Consider the following 17,208-nt stretch of genomic DNA (forward strand, 5'->3'; position numbering starts at 1 on the left):
GCGAACTAGACCGTTCGATCAGCGCCTCACTGGCTCCCGCCCCGCCGCCGCGCCGCGTTACGTTACGTTACGTCACGTCACGTCACGTTACGACTCCCGCCCCGCGCCGCGCGCCTCGCCCCGGGCGTGACGCAAACCGGCGAATCTACGGCGCGCCACTTGTGACCAAGCTCATCACAAGCGGAGGCGGACGGCTCCCCCCGCGCGGTAAGCGTTGCCGGACGGGACGCGGGCTTCTCGCCCGCCCGCTCCGCGGGGCAGGGCCGGCTGCTGATCCGGACCCCTGCAGGGCGGGCTTTGGGTGCCGCGGGGCCGCAGCTGACCGCCGGCAGAGCCGGCGTCTCCCCTACGGCTTTTTGGGCCTCTCTGCTACCGTCGTTTTTTGGCGGTGGTGGGAGGGAGGCCAGCGGCGCTCCGCCGAGCCAATCCCGGCCCTCGTTCCTCCCCCGCTGCACGATGATTGGACGAGGTGCCAAGGGCGGGAACAGCGCCCGGCGCGCCCATTGGCTGCTTCAGCCAGCCCGGGCCAAGGCTCTTCTGTTGCGCTGTGCCGCCGGCGGCTGGCAGGGAGGAGGGTGGGAGCGGCGGGGCAGGCAGTGGGAGTGGGAGTGGGGAAGCCGGTCCTTGCGAGCGACCTTCGTTGTAGGGGGCTGGCGGGGGCGCAGGCGCCGGCTGCGGCGCCACTTAGGCTGGCCGCCAGTAAAGGGGCTGCCACGCATGCGCGGGCCGTGAGACCGGGCCGGGCGGGGCTGGCTGCGGCGGGGCTGCGGCGGGGCTGCGGCGGGACTGCGGCGGCCGCTGCCGTCATCTCCCTCACTGGGAGAGGGGGGAATAGGAGGGCAGCGGCGGGGCCGCTGTGGCTGTGCTATCTGGAGCTCCACGGCGCAGCGCCGCTTCATCGCTGTGTGGCGACGGTTGGGCGTCTGCGCAGGAGCAGCGGGGTGTGGGCCGGGCTGAGGTGTACGGTACGGCTGGTTTGCTGGGCCGTAGCTCGGCGGTGCTGGGGCTTGGTCCGGCCCTGCGCAGCCCGGAAGAGATGACTTCCGGCATGGTCCTGCTCTACGTTGAGTGGTTTTGCTGCTCACGACCCACGTTTATTTAGTTGCTCCTGCTTTGACGAAGGTCGCTGTACCGTGAGAGCGGGAGGGCTCGAGTTGTGCGGTGTGTGACTGCAAGAGCTTTGCAAGCAGTTTTTTGGAAGAGGTGAAGAAACAGTTGTAACTGCTTTCCCTTTACTGTTCTAATCATCAAGCAGTAGTCTCTGAGTCACAATCACTTTCTGCACTTCCACGGTCTTAGGTTTTTGAGCCAGGTTTTTGTTGGCTTTAGGGCGTCGGTGGGCTTTCAGGAGACCTCAGATTCACAGAATCATTTGGTTTGGAAGGGACCTCTGGATACCATCTAGTCAAACCTTCCCCCACGAAGGCAGGGCCACCTAGAGCAGGTTACATAGGAGCATGCACAGGTGGGTTTGGAATGTCTCCAGAGGGGGAGACTTCACTACCCCTCTGGGCAGCTTGAGATTGCGGTCAGGAAAATGAACTCCCATAACTAGCATAGCAGTTTCTAAAGAGGTGTGCATCCTGAATGGAAAGAGTTTGTAGCACTTTTGAGGGATAGGTTATCATCTTGTTTAATTTGACTTTGTTACGACAGGTTTCCCATTACTCCTTCAAGTAATTTGGGTGACGCATGAACCACAATGTTGTTCTTAAATGTTGTGTTGGTTAAGGAGAAAGAAAAGGGAAAAATATTTAGTTTGTGATCTGTATGCTGTAGCTATTGGCAGTCTCAAAATTCACATAGGTATAGTTTTAATTTTTGTTTTCCTGTACCCTCTTTTCTGCTTTATGTAGTCCTGATGCAGTCTCACAAGACCTTGGGTTTGCCATGTATTCACATTCATCTATATCATACTAAGCATGATGGCAACACCTAGGGAGTAGTAAATAAGATGAATCCAAAAGTGCAAGGGTTACAGTGGCAGGAGTGATTTGCTGATGATGCAAAACAATAATAGAATAACATATAATTTAATCATTGGATGTAATTTGATGTGATTCTTACCTGAATAATCTAAAGGTGTGGCCTGTGGAGACTATAAATTCTCCTTTTCCATTCCTATATCAGAACATGAGTAATCAAGATGTTTGCTTGAATCTGGAGCTTTGGATGTTGGGATCTATATTTTTCCCAGGTCACATCTCGTCATGAAAGATGAAGACAGTTACAAGCTTCAGCTTGATCTCTCTTGCAATCTCCTAGACTGTTCACAGCAAGTTACATTCATCACAGAAGTAACATTACAGTCATTCCACTCTTATAAATTATTTCAGCATGGACATATAATCAGATTGTAGCTTTTATATATAAAATATGGAGCCTGGCAGTAATTGTATAATCCATACATTTTTTAAAAAAGTCAAATGCACTGATGTGACAGTGTGATGATGGACTGTGACTTTTTCAGTATGTTCGAACAAAGTCAGTTTCATTAGCATTTTGGGAAATGTAATTCAAACGACCTGAGTTAAATACTTTGCTATCATTCTTCTTTAGGAACTATTGTATTGTAACAGCATCAAAGATTTATGATTTATTTGCATGAAAGTTTTCTTTGTTAGAAACTTTTTTAAAACTTAGGCTGTGTTGTCTCCTTCTGTAGAAGAAGATTACTTGGAGAAAGCATATGTATGAAGCAGTTACGAGTTTCAATACTCTATTAAAACCAACCTTTCATAATGAAGAACAGCATTTTTGTGTTAGTGTGCACAACATTAAGAAGAACATAGCTTTGCTTTGCCTAATTGTATTGTTTTGTTTTTAATCTTTGAATGTATACAGACTTGTAGTTTTGTGCATGAGCTAAAATGTACAGATGGATTGCCATATGAAGTGTGGTCAAACTGCAATTGTTGAGTGGCTCCTACAGTTGAATTTCCTAAGAGGGTTAGGAATTCAGATATTCTCTTTCTTGGAGAAACAAAAAGGCTGCAATAGAGGGATGACTCCAGCACTCAAATAAAAAATGCTGGTTTAAGATATGCCTGGTCTAGTGATTCATTTGAAATATGCTGCAGTATTATAAGACGTGTTAGAATGACTAGGCTCACTTTTTGGGTTGCATATTGTGGAATATATATTACTCTTTTCATAGAATCATAGGATGGTTCAGGTTGGAAGGGACCTTAAATATCATCTACTTCTAGCCCCCCTGGATGGACAGGGACGCCTTCCACTAAACTGGGTTGCTTAAGGCTCTGTCCAACTTAGCGGCCTTGAGCACTGCCAGGGGTGGAGCATCCACAACTTCCTTGGGCAACCTGCTCCAGTGCCTCATCACCCTCTCAGTAAAAAACTTCTTCCTTATATCTGACCTAAATCTCCCCTGCTTAAGTTTTTGATAGTCAACAAGCTATTTTGTAATAAATTTTTAATAGTCAGTAGCTGGCCAGTTACTCTCCTACGAAAGTATTAGTCTGTGTTAGCCTTGCTAGCTGTGGCCACCTCTGCCTAAGGTGCGGCTGCTTATAGTGCCTGGCCAGTGGCTGCACAGACATGAAAGTGGTGCTCCCTCCAGGAAGCAACTTGAGTGGAATGAGCAGAAGGCTGTGCTGCCATCCAGCGAGACCTGGACAGGCTGGAGAGTTGGGCAGGGAGTAACTTGATGAAATATAACAAGGGAAAGTGTAGAGTCCTGCATCTGGGCAGGAACAACCCCAGGTTCCAGTATAGGTTGGGGAACGACCTGTTAGAGAGCAGTGTAGGGGAGAGGGACCTGGGGGTCCTAGTGGACGACAGGATGACCATGAGCCAACACTGTGCCCTTGTGGCTAAGAAGGCCAATGGCATCCTGGGGTGTATTAGAAGGGCGGTGGTTAGTAGGTCGAGAGAGGTCCTCCTTCCCCTCTACTCTGCCCTGGTGAGACCGCATCTGGAATATTGTGTCCAGTTCTGGGCCCCTCAGTTCAAGAAGGACAGGGAGCTGCTGGAGAGAGTCCAGCGCAGGGCAACGAAGATGATTAGGGGAGTGGAACATCTCCCGTATGAGGAAAGACTGAGGGAGCTGGGTCTCTATAGTTTGGAGAAGAGGAGACTGAGGGGTGACCTTATAAGTGTCTATAAATATATAAAGGGGGAGTGTCACGAGGACGGAGCCAGGCTCTACTCGGTGGCAAACAATGATAGGACAAGGGGTAATGGGTACAAACTGGAACACAGGAGGTTCCACTTAAACTTGAGAAGAAACTTCTTCTCAGTGAGGGTGACGGAACACTGGAACAGGCTGCCCAGGGAGGTTGTGGAGTCTCCTTCCCTGGAGACATTCAAAACCCGCCTGGACGCATTCCTGTGTAACATTATCTAGGTGTTCCTGCTCCGGCAGGGGGATTGGACTAGATGATCTTTCGAGGTCCCTTCCAATCTCTAACATACTGTGATACTGTGTGATACTGTGATACTGTGAATGAACGATGGTGTTTCTTTGGTGGACACAAATGCATGTAGGAAATGAGCAGTATGCTGCACTGGTGATGCTTAGTCCTAATAAGAGGCAGAGAATTATCCATGGATGTTGAGGAGAGAATGAAGGAGGAGTAGGGCTGCACAGGAGGTGACAGTGACAACTGCTTAAATGTTGCTTGGCCCAGGGTGTCTAAAGTTCACGTGAGATCAGTCTGGTAACGTCAGAGTAGTTTAGTCTTTGGTCTGTCTTCCTTTGCAGTGGACATTCTTACGACATTGCATGAAATTGTATGAAAGTTTGAATGAAATACAGCTACTTTTTTTTCTAAGCTGATATCTTTTTTTCGCTTCTGTGATTTCAGCCTGTGCTAAGACATAAGTTCAGAGGGTTAATTTGAGCAGGTATAAAGCCAGTGTGTATATAAACCAGTGAAGTGTGTGTATAAAACCAGTGAAGAAGCAAAAAATATAAAAATGTTCTTGTCATCTCTAATTTATCACCTGCAGAAATTCCAAAGGTGTCTTGCTTCACAGAAAGAAGTTGTGTGTTTAAAACAGGGGAGCTATACCCACCTTCTTGCTCTGCAGCTATGAATTCTTGTGCTCCTGTTTCTGCCATCTGCTAGCGAAGGGTCTGTAGTTACAGAAGAATCTATAGCCCATGCTAGGTGTTTATGTTAAATACAGGTGGAAGTTTTCTGACATTACTTAATTTCAGTTCTTCAACATGTGAAGATGAAACAAGGTTCTGGCCCAAACATAAAACACTGCAGCAATCTTTAGAGCAGGAAGAAGTCTAGTTACTTTCTTGCCTCAATATGAAAAGGAAAATTACAGTAAGTGCTAGCCAATTCACACATTTCTTTAGAGAGAAATAACCTAAGTGCCATTTAGAAAGAGTCAGTAATGATGTTCTAAAAGTAAAATGCTTATTTGTGTGGCTCTTGACTGCTTTCCAGTCCTGCATTAGCAGAGTTTTTGATTGCTGATTCTTTGCTTTGTTCTGTTTTGTTTTCTTGTTCTGAGAAATGTTTCTTCTGAGTAGTCTGGCCTACTACTGAACTACTCTCTGTCATAGTATGGGTTATATTTAACTTGGTTGGGAGGCTGTGAATATTCTAAGTTTCCTTTGGTCCTTAGTGGCACAAGCATAAATTTTAATTGCCTCTGCCCTTATGAGTCTAAAAATACAAGCTGTTATAGGTGTAGTGGCCAAGGAGCAGGCATGCAGAGTAGTTAGGGTGTGCAGTATTTTGGTATCTAGACCCGGATGAACACATCTGTATAGGTTAATCTTTTGTAAAAACAAAATCTATAGATGTATATAGATGCTTTCCTATGTGGTATTTCTTTGTTAAAATTTCTTGCTGTCCGTAGCCCCATCTTTGGTATTTCAGAAGTCTTTCTCAAGATAATAGGGACAAAGATTTAAAAAATAAATGCTAAATTCACTGCAATTATAAGGTATAACAAAACTCAACCAAACAATAATACTAAGTCATCATTTTATATAGAAATCATTGGGTTTTATGGTAATTTTATTTTGGAATTCATATAGTTATGTGGTATACAAATATTTCTGTAGGAAACATTCCAGCAAGAAGTTTGAAATGGGTGCACAAGAATTCTAATTCAAGCCATGTGAGAAACCGACTGTTCTGGTGCCATTTTGATGGCTGGAAGAGCTCTGCTGTGGCTGTATACTTCTGCACATGGGAGTTCTCTCTTAGGGCAGGTTTTTAAGCTTGGGTTTGCTCCAGAAGAGTCCATGGCCTGCATCCATTTCCATTCGGTGCATTAGTGGTTGGGTTTGTTTGCGTTTGTTAAGTTAGTAGGACATGTTTGCTATAGATATACGAGGTAGTCCACCTAAGCTGATTTTAAGACACACCTTTAGCAGGAGGAGGCTTACTTACTTTACCTGTACCGGTGGTACGTAGCATATTGGCATCATCCACTTACGTGCCTGAGGGAAAAGCATGAACAGGGGTCACTTAGCTACCTTGGTTCATGTGAGGAAGGATCAGGCTCGTTTCTGTACTGCCTGAGGGGTTTGTTGAATCTGGTCAGCACTGAGCTGGCTCTAACTCTGTGTGTGCTGAGGAAGAGTCAAACACCTGCTGTGTGCAGAGAGCTCGCTGGAAGTGCTGAGTTTCCTGATTGCCTTCTGCAAGGTGAGGAAAGGTTCACCTTTCCTGCACAGGAAATCCCATGTCGCTGAAAAGTGTCAGATTTCCTGGTGTGTGGGGTGCAGGAGGTAAGCTTAAGGCTTCTGAGAGAGCATACAGAATCATAGAATCAGCTAAGTTGGAAAAGACCTTTGAGATCATCAAGTCCAAGCTTTACCCTAGCACTGCCAAGTCCACTACTAAATCATGTCACTAAAGGCCTCATGCACATGTTTTTTAAACACTTCTGTGGATGGTGATTCCACAGGCTGCCCTGGGAAGCCTGTCCCAATGCCTGATCACCTTTTTTCCTAATAGCCAGTCTAAACCTCCCCTGGTGCAGCTTGAGGCTGATACTTCTTGTCCTATCACTTGTTACCTGTGAGAATAGACCAGCCACCTCCTTGCTCCATCCTTCTCTCAGGTAGTTGTAGGGAGCGATAGGGTTCCCCCAAGCCTTCTTTTCTCCACACTAAACAATCCCAGTTCCCTCAGCCATTCCTCATCAGGCTTGTGCTCCAGACTCTTCAGCAGCTTCACTGCCCTTCTCTGGACCTGCGCCAAATATGTTGACTTTTATGTGATACGCAGCATATGTGCCCATCTTTCTCTCCAACAACCATGAAATAGAAATACAGCACTTTTGCATTTGGCAATCCCATGCGATTTGTTAACAAGGAAAAAGAAATGTATGTTGTGTGCTTGTCTTCCACTGGTTGTTTAAGTGAAATCATACATTAAAGTTGGATTGTTTCAAATACAAAGGATATCAAACTCCAGCAATTCAGTAATGACAACATGTTGTGCTCGCCTAGTTTGCTCCTGTGTAATGTACCTTTGGCAGGGGTGTATTGGCACTGGATTTGGGACACTGGATGTGCAGCAAGAGCAGCAGTGATCCATATATTTTTTCTTTTTGATTTGTTACTGTTTTCTTCACTTCCCATTTTCAGTGCTAGTGAAATAAATGCTGCTTCTTTTCATGCTCCCTATGTGAGGCAAACCTAGATTTATCTTACTCTTTAAAGGGAAGGGGGTTCTTGCCTTATGTCATCTAAGTTGGTAATAGGTTATACATTTCTGAAAAGTCAAAATGGAAGAATAAAGAATCTAAAAGCATCAATAAGCTGCAGCTTGTTTGTTTGTTTTGGCAGGTCCAGAATAAAGTGCAATGAATACTAAAAATTACTAGTTTAGCATGTGCATCCTTTACTGGGCACAGCCTGATTGTTGTAAGTCAGAGCTAATTTTTTTTGGATTGAATCCAGTGTTAGAATAATATCTGAGTTCAAAGACACAATACATAAAAATGTTTTCTGGATGTTGTCTTCGAAATCTGCCAACTTCTATTGTTTTGAGTTTTATTGGTACAACAATGGACTGATTTGAATTGCATTTGTTTTTTCTTCTCCCTGTTATTCGCATTTTCATTTTAAATTATTTACAAGTCTGAGGCTTGGAGATGAGAGCCTAATGAATGCTTTTAAAAATAAAGCCTTCTTCTTTAAGCATGTTATGCTTCATGTTTTGAATTTATACCCTGAGCCTTAATGAATAGTTTCCTAGTTACTCTCATCTTAGAATTTGTGAGCTGTCGTGTTTGCAAGTTTTACCTATACAACGGAAAGATAATTCCTGTTTACCTTAAATGAACTGTACTTCTCATCAAGCTTAAATTACTAATTAGGGATAATATGGCAATAAATACTATGTCAAACCTTTTAACAATGCAAAGATGCAAGGTTTTGGGCCTTTTCCCGATGCGTTCCACAAAGGAATAGTATGTTTTTTAATACCTTCTATACCTATCAGGTTAATAAAAAGTATTTTAGTAAAAAAGCAGTGGCCTATAGGTCCTTACAGGAAGCATGTCCACTTCTGCCCTGCATTTAGGAAGATATGTTGGTGCCCACATACTACAGTGTAAGCCTGATTGTTTCAAGGCCTCACATAGATGGCAGACATATGAAAGAACCCTGACAACTTCATGTATATGTGCATGTGATGTTTTGTTAAGTTATTGTGCTGAAAAGAATTACTAGGACTAGCAGTAGTTGCTTTATTTTGAGTGTACATTAATGTAATTTAATCAGGAAGGAAAGAAAATGTGGGACGAGAATTTGATGTCATTTACCTGACTATAAAATGGAGTATCTCCGTTTAGTTTAACAGAAGTTTTTCAATTTGTGTCAAAATTATCAAAATCACAACCTGACACAAGCTCTCCATCTCATAGTAATTTGTGCACACAAACCCAAAGAAATCAAATAGTTGTTGGCTTCTTGTGGTGTGTTTTTTTGGTTTTTTGCTTTTTGTTATTTTGGTGTTTTTCTTTTTTTTTCTTTTCTTTTTTTTGGCTAAACCTTAACCCAAACCCCGGAGCCTGGGTTTTGAGCAGAGGGTTTGTAATACGGTTTTGTTACTAGTTGGTACCAGGAACTTTTCGAATATGTTGTATGAAAAAACATATTTTATTTTTTTAATTGTCAAAGCTAGAGAGTTGTCAATTTGAGAGCCGTTCTAAATCTAGGTAGCTTGAAAATTCTTGACAAGTATTTCTTTGACTCTCTGTGTGTGCCTCTAATGATGTCTGCAGAGGGCTGTATGTCAGCTTTGTTCCCTGCCTGATTTTCTTTGTGTCACCCAAAGAGTTTGCAGTATGGATAGCAACCTGAGGATGGAAGGAGAGGAAGAGACTGAAGAGAAAGTTGATGCAGGTCTGTTGTTGAAGGTGTCCCTTCTGCTGCTCCAAAGCAGACTTCTGATGAAACAGAAGGAGCTCCTTCTCCCAAAATCCTTCTTGGGCATAAGGTTATTAGGTACAGTAGATGATTGTTCAGAGAGGGCAGGTTAAAACCCGACAATGCGTTTTGCTAGCTCTTGGTTGTTTTTTTTTTTTAGGTAAAGAACATGCTGAGCTTTGCAGTGGAGACTGACTTGCAGGAATACCTTCTCTTTTTCTTCATTCACATTACCGTCGTCATTTTAAATGTTGCTGGTATCAGTAAAGTGTATTTTGAGGTACAGTGTTGAATAAACTTCTTTTTCATAGAGAATGGGTACTTTTGTACTTTGAATACCAAGGGTGTATACCCCGACAGGGGATAGATTTCTGAGAAGGTGGTGTACAGGCATAGGTAATACGTTACACCAGCTAATACCGGTATAGAAGGAGGCAGGCTTTCAGGCACACAAGCCTGTCTTCTGCTGCTGATACCAAGATAATTAAAATATACTTAAAATGAAAACAAAATTAGTCTCTGAAGTTTGTACTTAAATGTTTCAAGAGTGTAGGAATGTGTCTTTTTCTGGGGTCAAAGAATCTTTTATTTATACATTTTTTATAAGTACTAAAAGGTCATAAGACCTGTAATTACAGTGTTTTGGGTGACACATAATCTGACAGTGCCAAGAAAAACTCAGCTGATGTAATTGTAGTCATAGTTTCAATTTGTTTTTAATTTTTAATTATTTTTCATCCTTGTAAGTTATGTTTCTAAGCTCAGTGATGTCTGTTTTAAGAGAGGAGAAATATGCCACATTATATTTAAATTTTGTTTTTATAAACCACCTAGAAAGCACAGAAAAAAAGAATTGCATATTTCCAAAACAAAAATTGCAGTAAAAATTTGGTTTATAAAAGAAGATGTTCATAGTGCTGGGATTGTCTAAGCCATCATAATTGCCAAGCATAAATAATTACATAATTTCACAGTTTCCAGTGAAGTCAGACCCTGATTAAGAAGTTGACAGCCTTAGAGAGTCCGTCTTCGACAGTGATGTCTGTATTTCCTAAATTTGTAGAGACTGTATTTAGGCAAACAAACAGAGTTTTAAACCCTTTACTTTAAAAACTCTTGTTGACAAAGGGAGAATATTCTTTTTCTTAAGAAAGTTTTCCTATTTTAGATGCACACATATTTCAGCTTTCTGCTTTCAGCTAGTGTAGATTTTGCTGATACCAGGTCTTCTCGCTGTCTTGGTCCTCACTGTCTTTCAGTATGTTTGATATTCATATTTTTTTTTTTATTCCTTCTTCCTTGCTGTGCTTTTTTTCTTCCTTTTCTTAAGCAAATAGATAATATGGTAATACGAACTCTAATAGGAAAAAGGCATTGTTTAACTCAGTTGGGGTACTACTAATCCAGTCACCAAATGTAACCATAACACAGCATGCATTTTAATTATTAAATATAATGGAAACTTTGCATTTTAAATCTAGCACTATAAACCACTTGTTTGAAAATGCACAGTTCAGCACTATGATTTTAGCTCGTAGTGAATTACAGGGCAGTATTTGATCAGTTATTACAAGTTGAAGATTAGTAGCATTCAGTGCTTGTGTTAATTTTGAGAATACATATAGGAGTCACTGCAGGTCAAACTGAAGCTCAGTCGTATATTTTTAATGATTTAGTGAACTGGCTCTATGAAGCAATGTAAAAATGTATAGATAATACAGTTATGCCAATCATTCCAAACAGGGGTAATTTAAAGGCTCATTTTCAACAGTAGTACTCTTCCACATTCCAGTACTTTCTAAATATGCTTTATTATTAAATGCCATGTTATTAAGATTTTGCTTTTAAATATTTGTTTATTTAAATAATTCTGAAAATGCTTCTAATGCTCTTCAGTGTCCTTCTACTAAACCACAGCTGGCAGGTAAAACCAATAGTAAATGTTTGCTCATGATTGTTCAACACATACTTTTGTAATGAATACATGTTAACCATAAATTATAATAAATATAGTGAATTCAAATAGAAATAATCTTACTGCCTATGCACTTCTTCGCATAAAAACTAAAAATACTCTTAGAATGAATGTGGATTTTACGGAATCATCGTGAAAATTTACTAATACCTGCATGACACATGCACGCTTGAAACTGTTCTGTTTTCAGAAGTAGGGGACATCACTTTATCAAGCAGTTCCAGTAGGTTTGGAGGAGGAGGCTTTCGTGCATTCCTCTAAATGAGGAGAGCAACCATGAGCATTTCTGGACTTCAGGTCTTTGCCAGCTTCTCTTGTACCCCTGAGAAAGTAGCTGCAGGCGGTCACCTGGTGTAGCTTGGTTGTTGCTTCTGCCAGCTTGACCAACTCACCAGCTGCGTTATGAGAACCAAAGCAGGGTTTTGCTTCCTTATTTCTTTCTATTCCTTTTAGACCATAATATGGGAACTCTGAAAATGAATGTGTATTTTGCTTTTGTGCTTTTTGTTATGCTTTAGGGGAGAGCTGAAAATAAGATACTGATAGTAGGAAATAGCCTGTTTTGTAGCCTACACCTTAAGGTCATAGGTTGCTTGTCTCTTGTTACCTTATTTCATGCTTCATTTTGGAATCTGTGTTCTTACGTATGAATTGTTTTCCATGCTATATTAAAAACCCCAGTTTTATACCCTTTAATCTTTTTAGCTTCCATGAACTTCTGATGGCTTTTGTCTACCTTTATCTTTCTGTCGCAGTTTTCATTGCAGTGTATGTTGTCCAGTCTCCAGTTTCTGAATTCTCAAGTCTTAGGTCTTTTAACTGGGAGAAACCCCTTTTTACACGCTGTTTTGTCTATTGATTGTTTTTAAGATGTGCTTGTTTTCTTTGACACAGATGATTTTATATTTAATTTTCATGCTTCTTGCTGTTTCTCATGCTCTTTCAGTTCATCCAGTTCCCAGTTGTACAGATGTCTCCAGGAGACAGCATTAGGATAGGGGGGTTTTCCTCCCATGTGCCAGCCTGAACCTGACCTAATTCAGCAGTAGCTGGAGGTCAGTACCTGGTACCCATCTGCAAAGGGCTGCGGTGGAGCCAGCTGACCATCTCCTGTCATTTCCTCGGGGTGGAAGATGGGTCTCAATTACAGTAGATGGCCCTTATTTACTGATTTAAGTGGCTAAGCTATGAAGTTTTTAGTCTGATTGCTTTTGTCTTCTCTTTCATCCTTTTTTGCTTCCTCCTGGAGCTTTTTATATATGTATAAAAATTTATATAAATATATATATTTATATGTATATATATTTAAATTTGTAAAAGGAAAAGTATACCAGCTCTAAGAATGAAGTGAATTTTTACAGCTGAGTTATAAATTCCAAAAACTATGTGGTTTATAATGGAAATGCTTAGCGGGGGAGAGGGGAGGGCATGTTATAATACATATGTAACCTTTTTTCCCTCTCTTTAGTGACTAGACCGTTTAAACTAAATTAAGTAAAGGATATAAATTCTGTTGTTTCAGTTTTTAATATTTCATGGCTGATTTTATAGATAAAAATTACATTTAACAATAAATATGAAGAAGAATTTATACAGCCTGTTCTAGTTTGATACGGAACAGCAAATCCCATTTCTCTGTAGCTGTAAAGAAAATTCATTATGATGTCTTTGATTGTAAGAGATGGCTTCATTGTGATTAGTTACACTGATAATAAAACAACCTTTTTACAAATGGCACAAGATACATGAGATCTCATGTGTCTGCCTTTTAATAGCATTGAATTTGTGCATTTGCTACCTTTATTCTGTAGTGCTTTTTCATTTATAATTGGGCACTCTTAAAATCTACAAGTTATTAAAAATAGTCTAATATATCTTAATTTTTCTTTTGAAGCATTCTGGAGAAGGGATTGTTAATGCAGCTAAACTTTCGTAATTGTTGAGTTTTGGAATAAAAAAACCCTAATTTTAATTACATAAATGTTTTTTAATATCATTTTGTTCAGTTCTGAACAACTTGTTCTGAGAATAAAATGGTGAAATCTGGATATCTGATGTCACTTTCTGAATCCTTTCTAAGCACTTAAAGAAATATCTTGAGGCACTTAAAGAAATATCTTGACTTTCAAATGCCCTATACCCAGTGACTTCAGTTTGTAGGTATTTTAAGTAATTTAAAACACAGGTAGTGGCATTAGGATACTTGGGTAAAAATCTGGCTGGGTGGCTGGGCCCAAAGAGTGAGGGTGAATGCAGTTAAATCCAGTTGGTGGACTGTGTTCCCAAGGGCTCAGTAATGGGGCCACTTCTGTTTAATGTCTTTATCAGTAGTCTGGATGAGAAGGTTGCAGGCGACACCAAGTTGGGTGGGAGTGTTGTGCTTGCTGGTATGTAGGCTCTGCAGAGGGATCTGGACAGGCTGGATTGATGGGCTGTGGCAAATGGTATGAAGTTCAACAAGGTTCAGTGCAGGGTCCTGCACCTGGGTCACAACAGCCCCATGCAATGCTACAAGCTTGGGGAAGAGTGGCTGGAAAGCTGCTTGGAGGAAAAGGACCTGGGGCTGCTGATTGACGGCTGCTGAACATGAGCCAGCTTGTGCCCAGGCAGCCAAGAAGGTCAAAGACATTTTAGCCTGTATCAGAAATAGTGTGGCCAGGAGGACTGGAAAAGGGATTGTGTCCCTGTACTTGGCACTGGTGAGGCTGCATCTCGAATCCTGTGTTCAGTTCTGGGCCGCTCACTGCAAGAAAGACATTGAGGTGCTGGAGCGGGTCCAGAGGTGGGCAGCAAAGCTGGTGAAGGGTCTGGAGCACAGGTGTGATGAGGAATGGCTGAGGCAGCTGGGGTTGTTTAGTCTGGAGAAAAGGAGGCTCGGGGGGGTCTTATTGCTCTCTACAACTACCTGAAAGTTGGATGGAGAGAGGTGAGTGTTGGTCTGTTCTCCCAAGTAACAAGAGGGAATAGCCTCAAGTTGTACCAGGCAAAGTTTAGGTTGAGTATTAGGAAAAATCTCTTCACTGAAAGTGTGATCGAAGCATTAGAACAGGCTGCCCAGGAAGTGGCTGAGTCACTGTCCCTGGAGGTATTTAAAAGGTGCTTAGGGACATGGTTTAGTGGTGGACTTGGCAGTGCTAGGTTAGCAGTTGGGCTTGATGATCTTGCACATGGTTTCCAACCTAAATGATTCTGTGGCTGGGGGCACGAAGAGGATTTTATGAGGAATTCATAGGCATTAAAGAGGTTTTTATTTCTTCTTATCCATTGGACATGCATCTAAGAATACTTAGATCTCATCACAGTAATATAGAATAAGTTTGATGAGAAAAGTGTAGCGGTTGTAATATGAACCTTTGCATATTTATATTGCTGTGATTTGTGCAGTTACAGGGGTTTAACCAGTAAAATCTTATGTTACAGAAATAATACCAGACAATAGATGCTGGAAAAATGATGCATGCGCTACAAAATGATACTTTAAATTGTAAAACAGAATTTCAGGGCCACTGTTAGAACTGGATTCCTTTCCTGCTTCACTTAAAAAGCAAAATAATTTGGTGCTTTAAAATGAGGAAGGCTGCAGAGCTGACAAAACAGAAGTTACATTTGATTATCAAATATTTATGGAATTTACTGGAAAGTGGAAATCTGTGTGATGGTGATTCAGAAAAATAGGATGTAATGCTTGAGTCTTCTGGAAAATACAGGATGGAACAGCATGCTTAATATTAGGCTTCAGTGTAAAGGACGCAAACATTTTTGCTTCTGTTAACTGTAAGCTTTAATTGCAGACTGTTGTCTCTTTTCCATAAATGATTACAGCTAGGAAGAGAAATCCTGTAGCATTTGTTAGAAGTGGTTTCCCAGGATGACTACCATGAAAATAACTGTTGATGACTGAAACACAGAACTGAATATTCTTTTTACCACTTCAGAGAAAACCAGACTACTCCGGCACCCTTTGCTTCAGGAAGCACCCCGTTTGACTTGCAGTCTGCTATCCTGCCCGCATTGCTCCATCAGAGGAATAAGCTGGGTCTGCCATTTGGGCTGAGAGCACAGCACTGAAACCCTGCCCTGTGTGTTGGAAAAATCTGAGTTTGCGTCTTGGCTGCCTTCTGCAGTTATAAATCATCATGCAGGTCACCCATAAGGGTGAGCTTGTGCCCCTCAGATCCTGGGGGTGTTTGGGCTAGGTGATAGCCTACTTAGTAATATGTCAATTATTTTTTTTCCCAGGAAAGCCTTGGAGCAGGTGTAATTTCTTACTCTAGCTTGGTCTCCGGGTACCTGCCCATGATTGCCACAGAGTATGTTTTCTGTGTTCATTAAAACCTATTGATCTCAGGAAAGTTTGTGGGATTGATTTTAACTCGGTGCTTTTCAGGGAATTAGTAGTATTTTTGGCAACAGCACTCTCCTAATGTGTTCCCAAGACAGCGCGATGTATCGAGGAAATACAGAGCTCACACACACAAGTTGAAGCTCTGACCCAGCTCCTGAGGTCGCCTCACCAGGGAAGTGCCACGTGGTCCTGCTCTGACCTCCTGCAATGGCAGGAGCTGTGAGTGGAAAGGGTCTCATGGAATGCTGCACTCCCTGCCCAGGAGGGATTTGGGGAGCAGGATGCAACACCTAGGGCCACCAAGCTGACCAGTCTGTGTCTTCCCAGCCGGCAGAGGAGGAGGGTCGTAGGCGATGGCCAGCTTCTCAGTGGCTCTTTGTGGCCTCCTGGCTGTGGGAGAAAGGGGGCTCCCCTCACCTTGGTCTCCATATTCTCAGGGAGCTGTTCGGTAGTGTGGATGCCAGCCAGAGAGTCAGGTCTGTGATAGACCCACAACTGAAGGAAATTCACTGTAGTCTTGTGTAGCTGTTACACGGTGTGCTTCAAAATGAGAGGATTTTGCACACTACATAACCTCAGTAACAGGAAACAGGTAAGAAGGTGCAGCTCTTCGGTATAACAGAATAAACCTTTGTAATTTTTGTAGGTATTAGGAAAGTGGTTCTCAGTGCAACTGTTCCTGATGTTGCACTACATACACCATTACTGCAGGAGAAATGGAAATTTTAATTGTCAGGTGAGTCCTTGTTTGGGAATGCATTTGAACTTGTTTGCCTCACATCAAGCTTAGGAGGAATCCTGCTGACACCGTGCACATGCTTAGGCTAATTGCTAGTTCTGGAAGACAGATGAATTTCAGGGACTGATTTAGATAGGCAGCAAATCTGTTGCATTGAAACCAACAGACATGGGGAGAAATGAACACTATTGATAGGCAGTGGCATTTGAAACCTTAATAGCGTTTGTTCCCAAAGTGTCAGTATTGTGAATGCTTTGGACAAGAGGGAGATGGGGATTTTGTAGATGAAGGTGGTGTCAACAAGGGGTTGTCCTTTCTCCCCACTTTCATCCCCCCTTTAATTCTAGCTGGCTAGGACCTGTCCTGGGGAGATGTAGTTTCACTGTACAGGCAGTAGTCCATGATGGATGCTGCTGGGGCATCCCCTATTTCTTCTCTCCCGTGTGCATAGAGCCCTTTACCACAGCACTGCCTCCTCAGTCATCTCTACTCTCCATCTGATGACCAGGAGTGTGTTTTGCTGGGTAGAAGCGGGAGCCTGGTTGGCTTTCTGCCTCTCTTCTGTCCTCTGCTGGAGTGAAAGCACCTTTTATGGCTACATGGCTTAGGTTCCCATCCATAGCTTGAGGATGGGAAGAGGCACCATGTTGTGCCAAAAGGGTAGCACTTGACTAATATCACTGACAGCACAGAAGTCATGGATAGTTTTGGTATCATCATATATTGCCAGTGCTTGGACTCACAATGCCACTGTCACACCTGTACACTTCCCATTG

The 17,208-nt window shown here is 42.4% G+C and overlaps 1 protein-coding gene across 1 annotated transcript in view; it reads left to right on the top strand.

Annotated features, from left to right (window-relative positions):
- The first annotated feature begins 95 nt into the window (after positions 1–95).
- Positions 96–17,208, top strand: part of ZNF407 (zinc finger protein 407) — a 339,001-nt gene continuing 321,888 nt past the window's right edge. The window contains exon 1 of the mRNA XM_061448907.1: positions 96–207. The gene's annotated coding sequence lies outside the window, so the exon portion shown is untranslated. The remainder of the gene's footprint in view (positions 208–17,208) is intronic.

Source organism: Pezoporus flaviventris, unplaced genomic scaffold (genome assembly GCF_033815535.1).
Source record: "Pezoporus flaviventris isolate CSIRO_AGI_PZ_B2104156 unplaced genomic scaffold, CSIRO_AGI_Pfla_v1 ptg000007l, whole genome shotgun sequence".
NCBI lineage: Eukaryota > Metazoa > Chordata > Aves > Psittaciformes > Psittacidae > Pezoporus > Pezoporus flaviventris.